Genomic DNA, 13,070 nt, shown 5'->3' on the forward strand with positions numbered 1-13,070 from the left:
TTACATTAGCCTTTAATTACCCACTCTCACTCGTATCCTTACACAATGATGAGGAAGGACACCACTTCGACTGGGACAACACATCCATCCTAGGACAAGCCAAACAGAGACACGCACAAGAATTCCTAGAAGCATGGCATTCCAACCAGAACTCTATCAACAAACACACTGACTTGGATCCCATCTACCACCCACCCCCTTGCCAGTTAATTGAGGACTTCAGATATTTGCTCCCTTAAAATAGGAAGCTGGTCAATTCTGCTATTTACTGAATGTGATCAATGGTAATCATTTTGATATTTCTTCAGAGCAGTGAATTATCAGAATCAAATATTCTTCATGGATCACTTTCTCTTTCTATACATCCTTACTCCAACAAGAAAATTCTAACCAAATGCCACAGTGCATACAAAACAGCCTCTTTCAGCTAACCAGAAATAAGCATGCACATTAAGCACAAGCTAAAATTGAACACTGTGGAAGGTCACAAAATCTTCATGCAAAAAGTAAAGGTAAATTCACCATTGTATTACAAGACCATAGGGAATCTCACTCATTAGAGAAACCATGACTGGTTTTGGCTTAACCTGTAGCTCACTACACCTCAGGTAAAGGGAGGTTGAGAAGGAGAGTCCTTCAAGATAACCTCGGCCAGCGTGGGAATTGAACCCATGCTGACAGCATCAGTCTGCATCACACATCAGCCTTCCAACCAATTGAGCTAACCCAACTCTGTTCAAATTCTGTCAAATTTAATGATTTTTTAAAAAATTCTCAAGTGCAAGGGGGTAATTTAATACCATGATTCCAATAACAAGTGAATGTCTTTTTAAACACCAAAACTAAATTTGAGTTGCACTCCTCACATCAATTGGTTATGCTCTTGATGGCCAGTTTCAATAAACCAGCAAAATAAAAGCTAGAACATGCACTTCCAAATGATAACAGGAAAAGATAAACTAGTTCCACTGGTTGGGGATTCTAGAATCAGGGGCATAGACTGAGAATCAGGGCCAGACCATTTAGGAGAGATGTTAGTACCAAAAGCACTTCTTTCTACATGCAAAGGGTCTGAGAGGTTTGGAACTCCTTCCACAAACGGCAGTGGATGCTGGATCTATTGGACATTTTAAATGAGGTAGATAAACTTTTGCTAAGCAATGGCATTAAGGGATGTGGGCCAAATGCAGGCAATAGAGTTCAGCTACAGATCTGACCTCATCTCATTGAATGGTGGAACAGGCTTGAGGGACTTTCTTCCTATGTTCATTCAAGAACTAAACAATTCCCATCATCGTGTAGATTAATTTAATCCATTTTATCAGACATCCTGAAATATTTAGCAAAGAAACATTAAAAATGAGAGAATTAGGGGGAAGCACAAATCTGAATCCTTTCCTTCCAGGTAACGATGTTTGTGCAGGTTTCTACATTAGTACATCGTAAGCCGTCAGATCGTATTATGCAGACTTTTTCTCCCCCATTAATTTTGTCCAATTCCCCACGCATTACCGACAGAATTAGCACGCAATGTTATACCTACTCAGCCTCAGATTCTACTAGCTGGATGATATGAATACAAACTCATGAAAATAAGGCCTTAACCTGCAAGCATGATTTTAAAAATCGTTGAATAATCTCACCTGTTGACAACTTGCGAGTTATTGATGGGAAATATAATGGATTTATCTAACTTACCTTCCATTTTCATGAAGTTACAACAATCCTGTAATTACGTACAGGCTATTCTTTACGCCAAAGCAGAGAAGCTCTGCACGATCACTTGGTACAATATTGCAAATATTTGGCAGGAACAGTCTCCCCTCTAAAATCCCCAGCAATATTGACATACGTTCTTCAGTATAAGATTCGAATGTACCATCTACACCGAAATTGCAGCAGTGTCAAACAGGTACTTTGAGTACCCAACTGTAATGTTGCAAAGTGATAACCATTTGTATTTACAACTACTTCAGTCTACAAATACAAAATTCGGTATCAAGAATTATTCCTCAATTTTTAAATTTGCACTATTAATCCAACCAGTTACGGGTGAAAACATACCAAATTATCCTAACAGCGTTTGAAATTCGCTGAATTGATTTGGCACCAAAAGCCTCAAGGAATTATAGCCAAACCTCCCATTAACTAGGCCTAGAAGCGGCAAAGTATCTTATTTAAAATCATTGATGAATTTTTGTCCTTCAATTTAATTTCGAAAAGCAATTTCATGTGTGAAAAAAGGGAGAGATATGAATTTTCGGAAATTCGAGTAGAATCTGCGCTGCTGAGAAAAGTGAAACATTCACACACGTTAGTTATTAAAGACCAAACTCACTTTAAGTACAAGCGTTTTAAATTTGATGCACTTCTCTTCCCCCACCGCAGTACAATAAATAAAACACACGAGTCTAAATATTGTTAACTCCAGCATTTTTACTTAAATAAAGAAATATTAGACAATGAACATCGGAACACTCAAGTGGCGCTGACCCTGGCCAGACTACCATCCAGAAATATAACCACCCATCTCGTTATAGACACCAAATAAAAGAGAATTAAAAGTCAGTCAGGTCTACTGTAGGCCTCTCCACCTCACGATCCGACTGATATGTAAAATGCGTAATCGGCGTATTGCAACCATTTCGCTGCAAAACGAATGCGAGCGGAACCAGACAAGAATTTACAAACGAGAGTCGGGATATCGCGGTGGTTATTACCGTTCAGTTCTCGTTTCTTGTTTGTTAAAATCCGATAATGGCGTCCTTCCTCGCGAGAGAATCCCTCCGACACAGTAAACGGCCGTGTGGGGAATACAAAATGGCGGCGGTAAAGCGCGCGGGTGGATCAACTGCTCCCTCGCGCAGCCGTTCTCCCGGTGGTTCAATAAGCACCACCGGTAACGGGAAGGAGGGGGCGGGAAGTGAGGGGCGACAAACAACCAGTCCCTAACCAAAACTACACTTTTAACCCCCAAATTTTTTAACAGTATCTTATTTTTAAATTTCACGTGGAAAAGACGGTTTTCTTTTACTTATCAGCTCTCAATCTCTGCAAATTTATAAACTGGCACCTGGAAAACAACAGGAGGGTCAGAAAATATCCGCGCTAATAACAAAGAGGTCTGGATTCCAGCTGACACACTCAAAGGTTGAAAATTGACAGTTTATATTTTAAACAGTTGGTTATGAGAGTTGGTTTTAATCGCGCATTGTGTTCGCAACTTCTCGATAAAGAGGACGCAAGTAAGACAGCAGTACCATTTAAAATGAGTATTAAAACTAAATGCGGTATTTTTCATTTATAAAATCTTCGTATTCTTTCCGTTAAGAGTCTGAAAAGCAGCAAACCAGAATTTTGATCAGAAACAGGTTTGTTTTTGCTGAGTTGATTTTTTTTCTGGATTTCGATTGGAAAGAAATTGCTTTTGTATTTTGCTGCTTACAGATGAATACTATCACCCACTTTTTGTGTTCATTTATCGTTTCGGAGTTGGACAGCAATATTCTTGCATTTTAAATTACTGCATACCTGGTTGGCCCACTTAGTACATTTGAAAAATAATTCGTACACTGGTTTGCTATACACGTGTATAAGATATGCTTCCACCTCTGGCGTCAGAGTATGCAAATAGGGACTAACAATTTTCAGATCAATTGCCAGATAATCGTTTTTGCAGCATCCGTTGGAGTTGCATGTGGAAACGTTGTGGAATCACCGACTTTGGGAATTGTCCGGGAAATTGAAAATTCTGATGGGCAATTCCTCAGCGACTGAATTCCTCTGAAGTCTCCGTTTAAATCAAGGAATGGGGAGCTCATAGTTACCAAGAAATGTGAGATAAATATCTGGTCTATTTTTGTCAACTATTAAACTGAAACCTTCCACCCCTAATTTACCAGCAGTGAGCCCAATTACATCTCCCCAGATCCCATGCCACTGGAACCAACTCCCTCCACCCAGAACCTTCCTGAGACCTGAACCTCTCTTGTTACCCATAGGGCTAACAGCCCAACCCCTCATGCAGCCACTTAGGAGCCAAGATCTGACAAACACCCCATACAATCCTTCTTTTCTCCCCCTCTGGCCTAACTTACTCCCATCGCCCTACCCTCTTTGCTGAACCACTATGAGCACCTCTCCCTGCTGCACCACATATCTCCTGCTTTTTCCAATGTATTCTAAACAGGAAATCACCTGGCACTATGCCCAGTGTGTGCCCTCACACCCAACTGATGTGGCACCTTACCAACTCTATCCTAATAACCTGTCACCCTGCCTATTGGCACTTATTAATCTGACACCCTACCCTTACACACTTCTCAACTTGCACCCGAGTTTCACATTTACCTTGAATTCTAAGTATTTCACAGGGACTGTCAAAGTGACTGTTGCTGAACATTTAAATCACAGATATAACGTTTACTGTTGTGAAAACAAGAATGTGTTTTTCCATCCCTTGACAAATGTGCACTACAGCAACACAGCTGCAGTAATGGATACTCAGCGTTACAAGAGGATCTGTGATCAAAATCTCATGCCCTGAAATGTGGAGCTCTTTCAGACTGCAAACTCCTGAGATCATGACCCCTTGTTCTCCTTATTCTGAACACCACCTCTGCCCAATCTGCCAAGGAAAATACCTTTCCTGCACCCAGTCTGCTCAGCCCAATCAGAATTTTATATGTTTTAATGAGATGAAATCCCCATGTAATTTGCTAAACTTTAGTGAATATAGGTCTAGTCAATCCTACCTCATTTGATAGTCCTGCCATACCAGGAATCAGTCTAGTGAAACTTTAACTTATGGCAAGTTCATCTTTACTTAGATAAGGTATCCAGAGCTACCAAGTGTGATCTCCCCACAGCTGTCTACAGCTACATTAAGAAATTCTTGCTACCGCACTCAAACCCTCTTGCAATAAAAGCCAATGTTCCAATTGTCTTCCTAATGCTTGTTGCATCTGTATGCTCACTTTCAGTGACTGGTGTACAAGGACAGCCAGAGTCCTATTGTACATCAACATTTCCTAATCTATCACATTTAAATAGTACCATGCAATTCTGTTTTTTTTTCCTAACCAAGTACTAACTACATATGTATCCACATTATACTGCATCTACCATACATTTGCTCATTCGAGTTGTTTAAATCACCTTGAAGATTCTTTACATCCTCCTCACCATTTTCACTCTCACATAGTTTTGTGTCATCCATAAATTTCATTTCCCCCATCCAAATTGTTGATATTCATTGTGAATAACTGGGGTTCAAGCAATGATCCCTGGAAGCAGTGACCCTGCTGTACCTGATTAGTTCGCGCCTGCCTCGCTGAAAAAGATATTGCTAATCTCTGTTTCTTGTCAACTAACCAATTTTCAATCCATACCAGTATATTACTCCACTGTCCCATGTGTATTGATTTGCATTAACTTTCTATTTGGCCTTTATCAAAGGCTTTATGTAAGTTAAATCCTCAAAGAAATTGCAGTACATTTGTTAATTTTGTGAAATCCATTGATATTTCTGTTGCATTGATATTTATATAATCCAGCACTTACCATGTTATTGATATGAAGTTAACTGGTTTGTAATTCCCTTTTTTTCCTTCCTTCCTTTGCAGGATTACAACCAACGTATCAACTGTCTCCATGGCCACTTCCTTTAGTACCCTAGAATATAGATTATCAGGCAGTGAAGATTTATTAGGTTTCAGTCACATTAATTTGTCTTGTTCTTTTTACTAAAACTAATCTTCTTCAATTTCTTCCTAATAGACCCTTGCTTCTCTGTATTTATGGTAAATTATTGATGTCTTCTGTAAAGATGCAACTAAAGTAGTTATAGAGTAATACAGCACAGAAGCAGACCCTTCAGTCCGACTCTTCTGTGCTGACCAGACATCCCAATCTGATCTAGTCCCATTGGCCAGCATTTGGCCTCTCATCCTTCTAAACCCTTCCTATTCATAAACCCATCCAGGTGTCTTTTAAATAATGTAATTGTATCTGCCTCCACCACTTCATCTGCCAGCTCGTTCCATACATGCAGCACCCTCTGCATGAAAAAGTTAGCCCTCAGGTTCTTTGTAAATCTTGTTCCTATCATTAAACTTATGCCTTCTAATTTTGGACTCACACACCTTAGAAAAAGACCTTGGCTATTCACCCTACACATACCCTCTATAAGGGCACCCCACAACCTCTGATGCTGTTTAATTGCTGTGTCATTTGCTTCTTCTCCATTATTAATTCTTCTGTTTCAGACTGTAAAGATCCAACATTTGTGTTTTTTTTGTAATTTTTTATTACTGCAGAGGATTATATAGTCTGTTTTTACGTTCCTTACAAGTATACTCTCATACATTTTTCCCCTCTTTATCAGCATTTGGTGCCTCTTTGCTGAACTCTAAACTACTCCCAAACCTCAGGTTTGCTATTTTTTCTTGCAATTTTATGTCACTCCTCTACTTCTAATATTATCCTTGGGAAATAAGGCAGGGCAAGTTACTGAAGTATCAGTGGGGGAGCATTTTGGGCCAGTGATCATAATTCTATTAGTCTTAAAATAGTGATGGAAAAGGAGAGACCTGCTCTAAAAGCTATGGTGACCTGATTCTAAATTGGAGGAAGACAAATTTTGACCGTATTGAGTAAGAGCTTTCAAAGTTGATTAGGAGCGGTTATTCACAGGTAAAAGGAAAGCTGGAAAATGGGAAGCCTTCAAACATGAGACAGTGTGTTCCTGTAAGAGTGAAGGGTAAGGCTGGTAGGTGGAGGGAATTCTGAATGAGTAGTGAAATTGATGTTCTGGTCAAGAAAAAGAAGAAGCATATGTCAGGTCGAGACAGCAGGGATGGAATGACCCCATGGAAGAGTATAAGGGCAGTCGGTGAATACTCAAGGGAAATTAGGAGGGCAAAAAAGGGGACATGAGATAGCTTTGGCAAATAGGATTAAGGAGAATCCAAAGGGATACTACAAATATATTAAGGACAAAAGAATAACTATAGAGAGAATAGGGACCCTTAAAGATCAGCAAGGCCACCTGTGTGTAGAATCACAGGGTGAGATACTAAACAAGTATTTTGCATCTGTATACTGTGGAGAATGATATGGAAGCTAGAGAACTGTTGGGAATTAATAGTGAAATCTTAAAAAGTGTCCACATTACAGAGAAGGTGGTGCTGGATGTCTTAAAAAGCATAAAGGTGGATAAATCCCTGTGCCCCAGAACTTTGTGGAAAGCTAGGGAAGTGATTTCTGGGTCCCTTTCTGAGATATTTGTATCTTTGACAGCCATGTGTGAGGGTGCCTGGAAAACTGGAGGTTGGCTGATGTGATGCCATTATTTAAGATAGGTGGTAAAGAAAAGCCAGGGAGCTATAGTCTGGTGAGCCTGGCATCAGGTGTGGGCAAGTTGTTGGAGGGGATTCTGAGTGACAGGATTTACACGTATTTGGAAAGGCAAAGACTGATTAGGGATAGTGAACATGGCTTTGTGTGCGGTAAATCTTGATTGAGGTTTTTGAGGAAATGACAAAGAGGATTGCTGAAGGCAGAGCAGTGGACATTGTCTATATGGACTTCAGATAGTGTTTGACAAGGTAGACTGGTTAACAAAGTTAACATGAAATACAGGGAGAACTAGCCATTTGCATACATAACTGGCTCAAAGTAGGAGACATGGTGGTGGTGGTTGTGGAGGTTTGCTTTTCGGACTGCAAGTCTGTAACCAGCAGTGTGCTGCAAGGATCGGTGGTGGATCCGTTGCTTTTTGTCATTCATATAAATGATTTGGATGTGAATGTAGGAGGTATGACTAGTTAGTTTGTAGATGACACCAAAATTGGTGGTGCACTGGACAGCCAAGAAGGAGTACAATGGGACCTTGATCAGATGGGCCAATGGGCCAAGGAGTGGTGGGTAGACAGGATCTAGATAAATATGAGGTGCTGCGTTTTGGAAAGGCAAATTAAGGCAGGATGTATACACTTAATGGTAACGTCCTGGGCAGTGTTGCCGAACAAAGAGACCTTGGACTGCAAATTCATAGTTCTGCGAAAGTGAAGTTGCAGGTAGACATGATTGTGAAGAAGGCATTTGGTGTGCTTGCCTTTATGGTCAGTGCATTGAGTATAGGAATTGTGCGGCCATGTTGTGGCTGTACAGGACATTGAGTAGGCCACTTTTGGAATCCAGCTATGGGAACAATATTGTTAAACTTGAAAGGTTCAGAAAAGATTTACAAGCATGTTGCCAGGATTAGAGGATTTGAGCTATAGGTAGAGGCTGAATAAGCTGAGGCTATTTTCCCTGGAGTGTCAGAGGCTGAGGGGTGACCTTATAGAAGTTTATAAAATCATGAGGGGCATAGATAGGTGAACTGTCAATGTCTTTTCCCCAGGGTAGAATCCAAAATTAGAGGGCATAAGTTTAAGGTGAGATGGGCAAGATTTAAAAGGGACATAAGGGACAACATTTTCACGCAGAGGGTGGTGCATGTATGGAAGAAGCTGCCCAAGGAAGTGGTGGAAGCTGTTACAATTACAACTTTTTTAACTTACCTAGATATGTACATAAATAGGAAGGGTTTAGAGGGATGTGGGCCAAATGCTGCCCTACTGTAAAAGCACAACTGCTGAGAAAAGGACAGCTTCCTCTTAAGAAAACTATTGATATGCTGACCCCTTGAGGTAGCTAACCATTGGCTGAAGAGTATTGAGGGGAGCATGCGTGAGGCTTTGCAGAGAGTTGGTCCATACCTTTCAACCAAGTATCACAAAGGAAAAGAGGATAATATTCAGATGGGTTAAGGCCAGTTCACTAGATGTAAATAATGTTAGGAACATCACAAAAAGAAAAAAAGCATGCCACCTTGTACACAAATGTTTGTTCAGAAAAAGAAAAGGGCGCACAAAGATGATTATTCGATTGATAGGGACAATAGCTCTTGACAAATTAGCAACATCCTAGGACAGATTGGCACCATCAAGTTTTGAGATTAAAAAATGGTTTGTAACTATTGGAATGATGACTGCAAATGGCAAACATAAAGTTCATGTGAAGTGTCAGATAATCACTGGTTCAACTGGTAAAACATTAGCAACTTCATGCAACTCCTGAAGTGCACAAAGTGATGACTCAAATATCAAAAGTGAAGTTGAGGATCCATGATAGAACAGCTGCACATAGTGAGCATGGAACAAACTATGCCTGTGTTAACTGAACATAGAACATTACAGCACAGTACAGGCCCTTCAGCCCTTGATGTTGCGCCACCCTGTCATACTAATCTGAAGCCCATCCCACCTACACTATTCCATGTACGTCCATATGCCTGTCCAATGACGACTTAAATGCACTTAAATTTGGTGAATCTACTACCGTTGCAGGCAAAGCACTCCATACCCTTACTACTCTCTGAGTAAGGAGAAAGTGAGGACTGCAGATGCTGGAGATCAGAGCTGAAAATGTGTTGCTGGAAAAGTGCAGCAGGTCAGGCAGCATCCAAGGAACAGGAGAATCGACATTTCGGGCATCAGCCCTTCTTCAGGATTCCTGAAGAAGGGCTGATGCCCGAAACGTCGATTCTCCTGTTCCTTGGATGCTGCCTGACCTGCTGTGCTTTTCCAGCAACACATTTTCAGCTCTACTCTGAGTAAAGAAACTACCTCTGACATCTGAATTATATCTATCTCCCCTTACTTTAAAGTTGTGTCCCCTCGTGTTTGCCATTCCCATACTTGGACAAAGGCTTTCCCTGTCCACCCTATCTAACCCTCTGATTATCTTGTATGAGTCTATTAAGACACCTCTCAACCTTCTCTCTAACGAGAACAGCCTCAAGTCCCTCAGCCTTTCCTCTAAGACATTCCTTCCATACCAGGCAACATCCTTGTAAATCTCCTTTGCACCCTTTCCAAAGCTTCCACATCCTTCTTATAATGCAGTGACCAGAACTGTACACAATACTCCAAGTGTGGCCGTACAGCTGCAGCATAACCTCCTGGTTCTGGAACTCAATCCCTCTATTAATAAAGGCCAAAACACTGTATGCCTTCTTAACAACCCTGTCAATCTGGGTGGCAACTTTCAGGGATCTGTGTACATGGACACCGAGATCTCTCTGCTCATCTGCACTCCCAAGAATCTTACCATTAGCCCAGTACTTTGCATTCCGATTACTCCGTCCAAAGTGTATCACCTCACAGTTGTCCACATTAAACACCATTTGCCACCTCTCTGCCCAGCTCTGCATCCTATCTATGTCTCTCTGCAACCTACTACATCCTTCGTCACTATCCACAACTCCACCGACCTTAGTGTCATCCGCAAATTTACTAACCCACCCTTCTTAGCCCTCATCCAGGTAATTTATAAAAATGACGATTAGCAGTGGACCCAACACCGACCCTTGTGGTATGCCGCTAGTAACTAGACACCAAGATGAACATGTTCCATCAACTACAACCCTCTGTTTTCTTTTAGCAAGCCAATTACTGATCCAAACTGCTATGTCTCCCACAATCCCATTCCTCTGCATTTTGTTAATAGCCTACTGTGGGGAACCTTATTGAACACCTTGCTGAAATCCATATACACCACAGCAACCGGTTTACTCTCATCTACCTGTTTGGTCACTTTGTCAAAAAACTCAATAAGATTCATTCGGCACAACCTACCCTTCACAAAACTGTGCTGACTGTCCCTGATCAGATTATTCTCTTCTAGATGGTTATAAATCCTATCTCTTATAACCTTTTCCAACACTTTACCAACAACTGAAGTGAGACTCACTGGTCTGTAATTACCAGGGTTGTCTCTACTACCCTTTTTGAACAAGGGAACCACATTTGCTATCCTCCAGACCTCAGGCACTATTCCTGTAGACAATGATGATTTGAAGATCAATGCCAAAGGCTCGGCAATCTCTTCTCTTGCTTCCCAGAGGATCCTAGGATAGATCCCATCTGGCCCAGGGGACTTGTCTATTTTCACACTCTGCAGTATTTCTAATACCTCTTCCTTGTGAACCTCAATCTCTTTAGTCTAGATGCAAGTATCTCTGTATCTCCCTCGCCAACATTTTCATTTTCTAAAGTGAACACTGTCGAAAAATATCTATTTAGTGCTTCCCCTATCTCCTCTGACTCCACACACAACTTCCCACTATTATCCTTGATTGGCCCTAATTTAACTCTCGTCATTCTTTTATTCCTGACATACCTATGGAAAGCCTTAGGGTTAACCCTGATCCTATCTGCCAATAACTTCTCATGTCCCCTCCTGGCTCTTCTGAGCTCTCTTTTTAGATCTTTCCTGACTTCCTTGTAACCCTCAAGTGCCCTAACTGAGTTTTCACATTTTGTCCTAACATACGCGTTCTATATCTTCCTCCCTGCCTGACAGGTACATACTTATCTAGGACACACAGGAGCTTTTCCTTGAATAAGTTCCACATTTTTTACGTGCTCATCCCCTGCAGTTTCCTTCCCCATTCTACACTTCCTAAATCTTTCCTAATTGCATCGTAATTTCCCTTCCCCCAGCTGTAACTCTTGCTCGGTGGAGTACACCTATCCCTTTCCACCACTAAAGTAAACCTGACAGAATTGTGATCGCTGTCTCCAAAGTGCTCACCTACTTCCAAATCTAACACCTGGCCAGGCTCGTTACCCAGTACTAAATCTAAAGTGGCTTCCCCCCTTGTAGGCCTGTCTACATACTATGTCAGGAAGCCCTCCTGCACACACTGGACAAAAACTGACCCATCTATAGTACTCGTACTGTAGGGATCCCAGTCAATATTTGGATAGTTGAAGTCCCTCATGACAACTACCCTGCCTCTCTCACTCCTATCAAGAATCATCTTTGCTATCCTTTCCTCTACATCTCTGAGACTATTTGGAGGCCTATAGAAAACTCCCAGCATGGTGACTTCTCCTTTCCTGTTTCTAACCTCAGCCCATACTACCCCAGTTAACGAGTCCCCAAACATCCATTCTTCAGCTGTAATATTGTCCCTGATCAACAATGCCACACCTCCCCATCTTCTCTGTTCTTACTGAAACATCTGAATTCCGGAACCTGCAACAGCCATTCCTGTCCCTGCTCTATCCAACCACGCAAATACAAACTGTTCTACTTACCCTTCCCAGAAGTCCTTTGCTCGCTCCTCCCTCGCTGGCCTGAAGGTAAGAAGTTTAAATATACTTACCGGCCTTCCCGACAATCACCTTGCACCAACGTCACCACCTCCCACTCTCACCTCTCGCTGCTCCGAACTGGTAATGCTCCAGGTACCAGAACAGATTTTGCAGTGTTTTGAATGGCACCAAATCATTGACGACGGAACTGAATATAACAGATTCCAAACATTTTTTGCATGTCTTGGATGCCTTTCAAGTGAATGTCACATGAAATAGATGAATGTAAGGCCAACTTCACATATCCTAAGGTGAGATCCAACTAACCTCAGTTCTCATCTGAAAGACAAAATAGAGGAATTTGAAAAGATAGGAGTAGTCAAGATATTGACAACTCATATAGATGTGATTATTCTGGCAACAGCCACAATCTGGAAAACTCCTGCATGTTGAGATTGTGTATGAATCAATAATGTTTTGAAGAGAGAGCTTTAATAAAGTATTGAAGAAATATCACTACCCTGTACCAATCATTGAAGAGTCTCTGCTACAACTTGCAAAGAAAAGAATCTTGAGTACCCTAACTGATGAACATCTATATGTCTTTGGCAACATCAAGAATGTGCTACCAAAATACCACCAACACATTTGTCCCACCAAAGGTCTGAATGTCCTTGACCATTGATACACAACCATCAAAGATGCCATCACTCCATCCCCCATCGACATGTTGGAAAATCAGACCACAACTTTGTGCTCCTCCTCCCAACTTACAAGCAGAAATTGAAGCATGAGGACCCAGTACAGAAAGTAGTGCAGTGTTGGTCTGACGGTGGATTGGCCCATGTTTAAGAACTTAGCAACCAACCTAAATAAGTATACCACCACCATTACAGACTTAATTGGTAAGTGTGTAGATGA

The 13,070-nt window shown here is 41.3% G+C and overlaps 1 protein-coding gene across 2 annotated transcripts in view; it reads right to left on the minus strand.

Annotated features, from left to right (window-relative positions):
- The window catches only part of banp (BTG3 associated nuclear protein), a 233,643-nt gene extending 230,791 nt beyond the window's left edge, over window positions 1-2,852 (minus strand). For both annotated transcript variants that reach the window (XM_072596119.1, XM_072596118.1), the window contains exon 1: window positions 2,721-2,852. The gene's annotated coding sequence lies outside the window, so the exon portion shown is untranslated. The remainder of the gene's footprint in view (window positions 1-2,720) is intronic.
- Between the last annotated feature and the right edge of the window lie 10,218 nt (window positions 2,853-13,070).

This window comes from Chiloscyllium punctatum, chromosome 26 (assembly GCF_047496795.1).
Source record: "Chiloscyllium punctatum isolate Juve2018m chromosome 26, sChiPun1.3, whole genome shotgun sequence".
Classification (NCBI taxonomy): Eukaryota; Metazoa; Chordata; class Chondrichthyes; order Orectolobiformes; family Hemiscylliidae; genus Chiloscyllium; species Chiloscyllium punctatum.